Here is a 12,017-nt window from a genome sequence, read left to right on the forward strand (position 1 = left end):
ATTTCTGGTGGGCCTTTTTCTTGGTCTGGCTTGTAAAAGTAGTGTTAGGAATTCAAACACCCCGGTTTTGGGAGATGTTTGCTGAGGCTTTTATTGCAATAATTTTCAGCTTTATTTCCTCTTGTGTCAAAATATTATTTATGTGTCTGGCTGTATGTGCTTTCCAATCCTGTAATGTGCATAGAATTATGCTTCATAATGGTAAGGAATTGCAAAGACCATAAGATCTCTGCATTTAAGGCTGAATACACATAAGTGTATTTTTAATTAATAATAATCAAATCACAATATAGTATATGCTTTAAGCTTCTCCATTTAATATCTTATCAACAAAATTAAACATCATTCCTCTCTGGGGTGAATCTCCACATTTGGGAACTAGGTGGAACTCTTAACCACCCACAATAAATGTTACCTAAGCTTTCCTATATTCCACTGGGCCCAACATTTAGAGTCAGTTAAAGAGCCCACACCCTCCTCATTGTCATGGCATGTGAGCTTGTCAAAGTCTCTCCTATTGAATCATTGAACTTTTGTTTAAAATTTCCCCTTACATTTTATTTCTTCCCATTACCTAGATTGCTTCCTCAAACTTCTGAAGCCATGGACACTTAAAAGAAATGCAAGGCAGGGTCCATGTTGTTCCTATTCAGCCCACTGTCTGTTCCTCAGCAGGCTCTATGTTCTGGTTTCTGTGAAGACCCAGGTGCTACACATGCCCAGGCTGTTTCCAGGGCAAGCCTCATGTCATGCCAAACATAACAGCCCGCTTGCTTAGGGCAACAGGCCATATCATACTCCAGTTAGTCACGTGCTTCGTGACTTTGCCTTCCTCTGCTACTCTAATCCAGGTCTCTTCCAGAAAGTTCTAATGAATCTGAGCATCTTGCCAGCATGAGAAAAAAAATCCAGACAAGGCTAGCAAGGCTGAGAGCACCCTGGGGATATTTGAGGACTCATTTGGAGATCTTTGATCTTTGGGGACACCTCACCAAGGAGATGGCAGAATCAAGACTGAACAGTCGGGAAGCAAGAGCACCCATCATGATGGGAGCTAGCACAGAGAAGTCTGGGCTCAATAAAAACAGTGCAGGAACAGAACTTGTGCTTAGCTTCAAGAGAAGGCTCAGAGCTAACATAACACGTAGTCTAGTTATGGACAGAACTGTCAGTTCTTGATGCTGGACCTGGCTGCTGGCATACAGTAAATGACTGACCCTTATCTTCTTCCACTCTTCCAACCTTGCCCAAGCTGTGAGAATGGTTGGTTGTATCAACTAATTTGCTAGATGTATCTGGATAGATTCAGATCTGTTTTTCATATAGCTTTTTACATCAAAGTTTCTGAAAGTATCCTGAGTATAATGTTGAATTCCTGAAAAAAAAATAGAAATTGTAGATATATAGATAAATCACACAAAACCTTATTATGTAACTAACCCCCATGTTCCCCTTTCTCAGCCAAAGTGGGTTTCTGATTTCTAGCTAGTTCTCTATAGCTTGCACTCTCCCGGCTTTTGATTCTTTATTCCTAAGAGAAAGCTGAAACCAGGGATCCCTGTCACGGGCCAAACAACAAATGCACAGAGTTATCTGCTGATAACTCAGGGCTGAGATGAGCAGACATGACGCTGGGGTAGGTCAAAATGGACACATGGTTTCACACTGGACCAAAGGACAGTGGGCCTGCAAGCAAATCTATAATACTGGAACCATCCGTATTCCAAAGATGATGGGAGTATGAACTACCACAGTAGGAGACTCCAGCAAGACTGACAAATATGGCTTCCATTCCCCATGGAAGACTGGTTTGTTGCTTCCTTCTTGGTAATTTAAATTAGTCACATGACTAGTTTTAGCCAATGGAACATGGAAAGAAGTGATGGTGTCACTTCCGATCAGAAACTGGATTCACCGTCCTTCTGGAGTTCCTTTAAAGTGAGGTTGACAATGTGACACTGGGTGGTCCTGTGCTGGTTTTGATGTATGGTGAACATTGGGGGGGGGCAGAAGGATGGATGCTCATAAGCAAAAGCGAATGAGCAGCTTATAGTTCGAATGCTTGAGAACATTTGTGATCACAACATAACCTTGCTTATCCTGCTAGGAGAGACCACTGACTTCTTCCTTTCCTCAGGAACAGGATCAGAGTGTAGAGCACCAGTGGGAATAAAGTATCAGTTCAGAAATGTTCAACCTGGAAACAGAGTGGTTTTGTGTCCAAATGCCCAGATACTGAAGGTTTTTTTTTTTTTTTTCTCGGTCCCCAGTGCTATCGACCTCACTCAGCATCAGCCATGTCATCTTGTTTCCATTTTTTTTTTTTTTTTTCGGTAGTCTGGGAGTGCTGTACAGAAGAGAGGAAAGGTCAGAGAGGACATGCCAAGTCATTTCAGGAATTGGGCAGTCATGCAACTCTTCTTATTAACAAATCTGTGATGCAGGCAGGGGGCATGACACCTGAGTGTGCAATTCACCAGGGTCATCACTTTGCCCGGTACTAATCAGGGACGGAAAGTGGAGCGTCCACAACGTTGTTGGTTCTCACTAGCTGTGCGAGCGACCCCTTGTGGACAGAAGTGGAGCTGTCCACCTGTCTGCAGATTCCTGTCCTTAGCTAGGAGAGTTTTTGCCTCCTATGGAGTTTAGTTTTGAGAAATAGTCAAGACTTCTAGAAATACAGTGTTTGCATTCTTGGAAACTTCCTTGAAATTACCACTTTCTGATGAAGTTTTCCTTTGGGGTTTTGTTTCTCACCTAAGCCATTCATATTTTCTTCAGAATCTCAAATCACCTTCACATAGCAGAGGAAGCTGCGGTTTCTGGTCTCAGAGCTGGGTGGGGTTTCGCTGCTGTTCTCAACTGAGTTCGACGACACCAGAGACGAACAACCAATCCAGCATCCAATGGTGACTCCCTTAACCACACAACTGAGCATCTACCACTGTGTGAGAGTGGTTGTCACAACTGTTCTCTCACGAGTTAAGCTAAAATACCTTATTCTGTCAGCTGACAGAACCAAAATGCTTGTTTCTCCTTCTCCATATTATTTTTCAATATAGGTGTCTCTGTGCTTCCTGTTGTCCCTCTCTGAAAACCTGAATACAGACTCTGGAGATGGGACCTCTTGTATTGCCAGTGCTCCATAGGCCAACAGAATGATTTGTTTTTGGAAATGTGATTTTTTTTTCCTTTCTCATTTTCTCAAATCAATGCGGAGGAGGCAGGACAGGTCTCGGGTTTTTGGAGAAGCAAAATTAAATTAGCAAGCTAGGTGGACACACCAAAATTGGACAATTCGAGCCCCATTTTCCTTGGGTTGTTTAGACAGATTGGAACAATTTGAGTTTGCAGTTTGATCCAAAGGAAGAGTTGATAACTGTCTCAGAAATGAGCTTCCTTTAGTCTCTGCATGAACTGCTTGAGAAGATGCTCGGAGCAGCCGCGAGAAACCCTGCAGACTGGGGAAGGGTGGGGGTAGAGGATGTAAAGAGGGCCAGGTACTGCGTATAGCTTATTGCTACTCAGTCAAGCTTGCTGGTCATTAACCTGGTAATGGAAGTCACCTCTGGGACTAGAAATAAAAGAATAGCCCAAAGAGGATGTAAAACAACCCCCACCCACCCACCCCCAGCTTCCCAACTGACAGCTGATGTTGTGTCCCCTCTGGGAGCCCGTGGGATACTGCCGGGCCGTCAGCATTCTAGACGAGCTCCCTCTGCAGCTGCCTGGTCCCGAGGAATGGCGAGATGCTTCTCTGCGAACCTGATAGGGCAAAAGTTTCCTCCTCAGCTTTTAATTTGTAAGTCTTGTGATGGTTTTTCATAATTATGACAGCCTGCCCGTGGAGCCCGCAGTACACCGTGCGCGCTCCGACTTTTCTTGTCCTTCAGCGAAAGCTATTTTGCTCATTAGCTTCAGTATGAGGGAGAAATTGCTGGCTCCCTCTGAAGATTTTGCCATTGGGTGACCTGATAAGCAGAATGCAAATGTGCAAATGTAGCTGGAGCCTAGTGCCTGATATCTCCTGGCTGTGAGGATGCATTTTTCTAAGTTGCTTCACAGACGGCAGAGAGATGCAGTGTAGCTGGGGACTGACTGTGAGGGCCGCTGGAATGGAGGGAGAGACACAAGCTTTCTGGTTCCTCAGCCCCAGCCTTGGTAGACATAAATTCTTAGGTGTCTGAGGCTAGTTTTCATTCTACGGTTTTATTTTAATTATTTAATGTGCAGATTAAAACCAGATTCTCTCACATACTGGGCAAGTGCTCTATCACTGAGCTATATCCTCAGCCTGAATCTTGTGTCTAAGCGTGTATGCATTACATACATGGCTATATATGTCATATATAATATTTTATGTGATATATATCTTAAAGTCATAGTTTCTGCAGGTTTCTTTTTTTAATTCTTAGAACTGAGAGACAAAGAAGGCATTGTTCTCTGTAGGTACACCCAGCTCTTGACACTGTGTCACCACCACATTGTCATCTACCATGTTTGCATTTGAGAATGGCACAATCCAGCTGAAAATAAAACAAACCGACAAAACACAAAACTTTGTCCTGTTTTAAGTAAGTTTGCATGCTTCATTCTTAGACATCCTGGGACACATGTTGTTTAAACATGTTAAACATGTTAAACATGTTAAAGGCACATTGGGGACTGTGGTAGCAAACCTGAATCCTCAAGGCAGAGGAGCAGTCAGCCAGTTGAGAAAGCTGTCCTTGGGGAAACACCTGCCTTCTGATAGCTGCTGGGTTACCAAAGTGAGCAATCTGGATGGGTCGGGTTGTGGGGACTAAGAACAGAGCAGAAAAACAGATTTAGAGCATCGGTTAAGAATTCAGTTAGGAATTTTGAAAAAGCTGAAAGTTTGAATCAGGTATGGGGATGCCCGAAATTTCAGAAAACTGAGCTGAGAGGATCCAGTGTTTGATGCCAACATGGTTTCTACAGCAAGACTGTCTTGAAAATAGGGAAAGAAAACACAAGAGTCCTGTACTAAGGAACTGGGATTTTTGTCCTCAAGGTTACATACATTTAAGCCTGGGAGTGATGGAAGTTTGCATTGCGCAAGGATGCTCGTTAGTTGGCGAGAAAGAATGTAGGCTGGCAAGAATTAACACTGTAGGTACTGCATTAGTTGCTCTCCTGCAGGTTTAATAGGAAGGGGTTAGATCCTAACCTTGTACAAAGATCAGAGGAAAGGGGTGTTTTGATCGCACTTGGTGGTCAGGAAGGTCAGGATCTGTCCACAGTTTAGTTTAGATATAAAGAGGAGAAGAAGAGAGGCAGGTATGGATGGTTCCTGGGATTCGGAGCCCAGAAATTAAATGGACAAAGAGTTGTTGTGTTCAAGATGGGGACTGAAGCATGAGGAGCAAGCTGGGACCAGGCATTCGTGGGAACTGGGGGTTGTATTCAATTTGGGTCCATAGAGACACCTAACAGTCAGCTGTATATGAATGTACACATGTAGATTTCATTCAATAATCTGGTCGCTGTGAGTGATGCTGTTGGAACAGAATGAATAATAAACAGTGGTGTGTGGATTAGGGAACATTCTAGAAAAGGTGTCTGTGCAAGGGTTGGCAAAGTCCAGTGAAGATGACAGGGCACATATGGGTAGAGAATTCCAGACACTTTCAAAAGAAATTTCATGAAAGCCAAAATAATACGGGGTTTTCAAGACAAGAGCTGAAAGACTCACTTACGAGGCAAGTAGAGATAGTTTAATGCTGAAGTTCTTAGCAGTCAACATTGTAATAGGAGAGGAAGCCAAGTGACAGACAGGGGATGACAGATGAAGCAAAGCCAGCAGTGTATAGTTGGATGGGATCACCCTTTCGGGAGGTTTCTCTGTTGAAAGAAGGTAGAAGTCAGAAGAAAGCCACACTCTGACGCACTGACTCCTTGGCCTCCCAGCCTCTTGTTTTTCTCTAGTGGCCAGGATCCCCTGCCTTGTTCTTATTCTGGCCTAAAGAATGTTCCTGGGAGCCTGTGAGGCAAGACTCTCCGTTCTGATGTATAAACATTCCGCTCTGTTTTCTAAGAGGAAAACCTTAGGGGCCTCTACCACCGAATGATGAAGAAATGCCCAGAGTAAGTCCTCATCCCATCTCATCCCCTTTTGTATTTGTGGAGAGCTCCAGGATTGCACTCTGGGGCTGTGCAGCATCGCTCTGCCCTGCCCTTTGAAACCTAGCATCCTTCCTTGACAAAACTCAAGGTTCTACTACCCCCACCACAATTCTTCCTTTTTCCAGCTCCAAACTCACCCCCTTCCTTCCTCCCACTTCGGTTGCTCACCTCCCAATCGGGATGCATGCTGCATCTTCAATGTCTCTTCAATCCATCTGCTTGTGTCAGTTTGGGATAGTATTTTCCCTCTGATGTGCTTGAGTTGTTTCCCTGATAAATGGCTCCCCTCTTCAGTTTTCAGGCAGCCTTTTAAGAGATTTTAATGCTGATAATTAAAAATAACAGTGAATGAAAGAGACCTTTTCCTTAATGAATGAAGTTTCCCAAATATTTGGACAGAAAGAATGAAACTAAATTTCATATGGAAGAATAGTCATAATTGCATAATCTGTTATGAAAATAAAAGATCCTAATGACATGCAAAAATGGCAGGGAGATATAGCCAGTAAAATGTGCACTTGTATAAAATTCAGAGAAAAATTAGCTATTTGAAAGCATTCATCAGACTGCTTATTTTGTAGCTTTATGGGGGGTGAGACAGGTTAACCTACTCATGGTAATCTTAAAAAAAAAAAACTAAAGAAGCAGCTGAGAGTACAGTCTGTGTTTAAGCCCTAGCACTACTGAAGTGATTGATTAATTAATTATTTAAAATTAAAATGCCCGGGTCATGAACACACTTGATAAAAGAGCAGAGTGGCGCCTGTCTCCTTTCTAGTTCCTATGCACTCAGCATGTTCTCCCAAGGAACCTCCACAGACGGGACACTCAAGTGGTTTGCATTGAGTATCAGGCATCTGATCCAAGCTCCCTGGATGAGCTTTGCCCCCTCATTATGTCTGCAAGGGGATCCATGTTGACCATTGGGGTCCTAAATGATTACTATGTACTAATCAGCTCCCCTTTCCTGAGATACACATGTCCCTGAAGGTCTTCCAACCAAAGTGGGCACTTCCTGGGCTCTGCAGAAAGAGATAAATGGTGAAGGCTCGTGAGCCTGTTTCCTCAGCATGGCTGTATATATGTCTCCTTGGGAACATCAATGTCAGTGTCTAGCTGGAACGTCAGAATTTGACAGTTGACAAAACTCCTACTTCATAGGGGTCAGACCCCTTATCCCTCCTATAAGGAACCACCAGTACCCTTCCGTTCTAGATACTGTTGTTTTGTTTTGTTTTTGGATGACAAGGGAAGGAGAAAGAAGAGGCAGAGAGGGGGACAATCTGGTGCCATAAGATATGGTCCCCACATGCCTCTGCTGTTAGGACAAATCCCTTTCATCCAGAAAGAGTTGTTAATCCCTCAAGTACTGTCTGTTCTCAAGTGACCAAACTTGGGAGCAGAACCCTTTTAAGCACATGACCAGAGATACAAATAGTGTAGACTCTAATCTCGGCATCAGAAGACATTCATGTTGTTAGGAAAGAGGTATGCCCCCAGATTCCCCAAGCTCTCCTAAGTGTGTTCTCAAAGAACTCGTGAACATCTGAGCCTACCACTTAGTCAGCTGGGTTTTCTTCTCATCTCTCCAAGACTTAGATCCCTCTGTAAAAGAAGTCAGCTATCTTCCCGTCATATACCCTCCTGCTAACTCAGCCTCTGCTGAGAGAAAATGGCCTCCCTTTCAGGCCTTATTTTAGAATGTCTCGGAGCACCTGACTGTGGGGCTGAGTCTCTGGCAGCTTCAGATCCTCCAGCAAGCTCTAACCTCTTTTTTTCTGAGCTGCAGAAAATGTGGGAAGATTGACTCAGTCTTGATTCAGATGCCAAAGCAGAACGCCCCCAGAACCTCCCCCAGGACCCTGAAGAACTTCTTCTGGAGGAAGCTACTGGGCTCACCTGGAAGCAGGTCAACATGGGGAGCAGGCACACTGTGTGGATACTGCCCCTCAAAGAGCGTTCACCAAGGTTTTTGGGCTGTAAAATGAATATTTTATTACCTTATGAAGGGGAAAAAGATTAAATTAGCAAAATGATGATAAAAAAAGGGATAACCTGACTTCAACCTTTTATTATGCTTCACACAACTAGACAGCAAATTGCGTGCTGGGGCTTCTGCTTAGATGGCTGTAAAGAATCTAACTTTGCTTTCAAATTAACCTGTCAAATCATATATTTATAAAGAAATGAAGGGAGGAAAATGAGGGGCCTAGGTAGACCCACGCATCAATTAGAGAGAAATTAATTACAATTTACCTGCATCAGCACATTAACACTCCCAAATTGCTAAAGAAATGTCTCCCTACAAGGAAGAAAGTCAAAACAGCCTGCTTTGTGGGGGATCAGGAGGCAAGGGGTGACTGTGTGTCCATGGAGGTACGGAGAGGGGCTAGAGAGGGTGGATGTTGTTAGAGATGATAAAGGATGCTGGCAATTAGAATTCTTCCTGGTTGTGTTCAGGAAGACTCCTGCAGAATGGCATATTTTGCTGAGGCAACCTCTCAGAGAACATTTAAGTTCTAGAACAATGAAGCAGACACACAAGGAGTAATGCCAGGAGCTCATAGACAGCAAGAAGCACTAGGAGACAGAATCAAAGGCAGCCAGGGAGCCCAGCAGAAGCAAGAAGGTCAAGTAGAGAGTGAAAAGGATGCTGTGAATTGGACCAAAGGTCCTTTGTTGGAAGACTTGCTCTCAAGGGTGGTAATTTTAGGAGCGGTGCCTACCAGGAAATTCTAGTGTCATGGAGTTGTGCCCCAGGGAGATGTGGGAACTTAGTTCATTTCTTTTCCTCTGTTCCTCCTTGGATATCACAAGACAAATTTCCCTTCTACTTACTTCTGTTCTTTCTGCCTGTGCACCTTGACCAGTAGCCCAAGACCCAACAACTGGAACCCATAAAACCAGAACCAATGTGTTTTCTCTTGTGAAGTCAGTTTTACCAGATAAAGTGTTACAGTGAAGGAAAGTTGGCTAACATAAACAAGTGCTTGTTTTTCCTCTTACTTACTCCCACAGCTTTGTACAACAACAAAAATAAGTTCAGATAGGTTTGGCTGCTTGCACTCCAAGATAGAAAAACCACACGGGAAAAAAAATGTCAGAAATAATTTTGTCCTTTTTCCTAATACCTATAAACAAACAAACAAACAGCTTTTCTTTTTCTCTCTTCTTCCTGAATGACCTTTACAAACTCCTGATTCAGCTGCCTCTTCTCACTAAGTGTATATGGGCAGGCAGGAATATGTGGTATTACCAACCCAGCCCAAGTCTCACCCAGAGAGGGCACGCATCCTGCCAACAGAGCGACATCTTCTGCCTCGTGATGTTATCTTTTCTTCATGTAAGAAGCACTAGAGCATCTGGATGGAAACAGTGTAGACTTAATGTCCCTTGGGGATCATCAAAGCACAATAAGAGAAAAGCATTCCCAAGGGTCCCGAATGGAAAGACAGCTCTTCATGGGATTGGGGTCCTTTTCGGCAGTGATGGTCACTGATGAGATTTCCACTGACATAAACCTGGACCACTCAAGCCCCAGGTTCCCATCTGGTCTCCTTGTTCATCTCTTTCAGTCATGTAGAGTTCCCTAGGCTGGAACAAAGATTGGGCAAGAAGAACACTGCATGCTGCTAAGCCTCACTTTATGATCTGAGCTGTGATATGCAGGATCTGGCTTGTATGAACTTCTACTCTTTTCTCGTAGACTCTGTTTTTATATAGAAATGTTAGGTTAATACTACCCACAGTTTCCTCATCCAGCAACTTCACTGGTCAAGACTTAGATACAAAAACCCTGATAAATGTTGTTTTTAATTTGGGGGTTCTTTTCTTTGAAGCAAATGCATCCTCTCTTTCCTACATCCATTTTAGCAGAAAAATCTCATGTCTGCAGCAGATGAATATGGAAACAATCTTTGCCAATTGAGTGGGAGTCTCTGGGACCCATTAGATCTTTGTTTCCCTCTTTTAAAAATGTTGGCTTTTCCTCCTGTGGCTGGTGAATTATTAATGCTTTGAGATGATTTGAGAAGCATGGTTTCACAGGCAAGCCATTTTCTTCTAAGAATAGTTCTGAGGTAGGGGACCAGGTGGCTTTCTGATAGACCCCTTAGCCTGTAGCACCTCCACACTTTACTCCACTGTGTGGCCTGTGTATGCCTTGGGAATGCTAGGAACTGGAAGTGACACCATTCATACCATCAGGACCATAGAGTCCATTAGAACTTTCTGGGATATGGGAAGACCTGGGGGTAGTGCAGGGAAAAGGCAGGAAAGGGGAAAGCTTGTTAAGAAGCCTAGACATCTTTACAGAGAGGGAAGGATGGATGTAGAGATTGGTGGACATCACGTGCAGTCAGCCCTCCCTCCTTACCCACAGGTTCAAACACCTCCAGACGAAAAGAATCTTCAAAATTTGTATCTGCACTAAATGTGTTCAAGCTTTTCTCCACGTAATTCCCTCACATAACACAAAATAGAAGCATTTATATTGTGGTTACATTATATTGAATAGTATATATTCAATCTAGAGATGGTTTGAAGAATGTGGGAGAATGTATGTAGATTATATGAAAATCCTATTTCATATGGAGGACTTGAGCACCTGAGGATTTGGATGTCCGTGGGGGTCCTGTTCCTGCCTCTCACCAGATCCTGATGGAGAACTGCAGTAGCCTGGAAACTGCACTAGGAGCTGTTGGGGACATCAGCTGAGAGCCAGGTGCCGAAGCAGCTTGTGGCTTCTTTCACCTTTTAAGCAGAGCACTGAGCAGCAGCATGGAGTTCATTAGTCATCCTAACTTGAAGAACAAGGATGCTAATGTCTCCCACAAGGGTGGGTTCCAGGTCTCAACCCTCTGCTCTGACTCTTACAGATGTGCTAACTAAAAGTGTAGTTAAGAGGCCTGGGTGTAAATCTTAGATTCACGGTTTATTGATATATCTATTCCTGACAGCTCCATAACGTCTATCAGCCTCAGACTCCCCCTATGTGAAGTGAATATGATGAAGGGTCCCCCTTCAGGGGTTGTCATAGGTTCTGACACCCAAGATAGGGTCGCTTTATGGGCCCGCTGTCCTGTCACCGCACATGGGTCTTACAGACAATTATTGTGAGACTGTGTTTACCTCATTGGTAACAGGCATGGCTGTTTTCCATGGTCACCTGTTAAAGTTTAAAGAACTTAAGGAAATAAGGTGACTTTGTGCCTTTCCTTGGAGCAGGGAGTGAGAGGAAGAGAAGTCATAAGTGACTGGGGGTGGGGGGTGTGCTTAACCAGGGACTTGGAAGGAGTCCAGGGACTAGGAGAAAGTTCACATGCGTTCTAGATGCTTCCACTGTCCAGGAATGAGTAGAAGAGCCCTGTTCTCCTTCAGCATGCCAGTTTTTATTTTCTATAACTTCTGCCCTGTGGTGGTTTGAGTGAAAATGGCCCCCATGGACTAATAGGGAGTGGCATTAGTGGAGGTCTGATCTTATTGGAAGAAGTGTGGCCTTGTTGGAGGAAGTGTGCCACAGGGTAAGGGCCTTGGGATTTGAGAAGCTCAAGCTAAGCAGGCCCACTCTCTCCTTTGTTTTCGGATCAAGATGTAGAACTCTCATCTACCTCTTCAGCACCATGTCTGCAGGCCTTCCACCATGCTTCCTGCCTTGATGATATTGGACCAAACCTCTGAACTATCAGCCAGCCACAGTTAAATGTTTTCCTTTGTAAGAGTTGCCATGGTCGTGGCATCAATTCACAGCAATAAACCCTAACTAAGGCAGTTACCAATAAACCCCTCAGGAAGAGTCATCGCACTAGCCACGAAGGCAGTTCCACTGTGGCCTCCGAGACACTGACACTCCAAGGAGTCAGGCTTGAGATCCA

At 44.0% G+C, this 12,017-nt stretch overlaps 1 protein-coding gene across 3 annotated transcripts in view; it reads left to right on the forward strand.

Moving 5' to 3' along the window:
• The window catches only part of Opcml (opioid binding protein/cell adhesion molecule-like), a 1,111,269-nt gene that overhangs the window by 370,981 nt on the left and 728,271 nt on the right, over positions 1-12,017 (forward strand). The gene's annotated exons all lie outside the window — the stretch shown is intronic.

The sequence above is a fragment of the Rattus norvegicus genome, chromosome 8 (assembly GCF_036323735.1).
Source record: "Rattus norvegicus strain BN/NHsdMcwi chromosome 8, GRCr8, whole genome shotgun sequence".
Classification (NCBI taxonomy): Eukaryota; Metazoa; Chordata; class Mammalia; order Rodentia; family Muridae; genus Rattus; species Rattus norvegicus.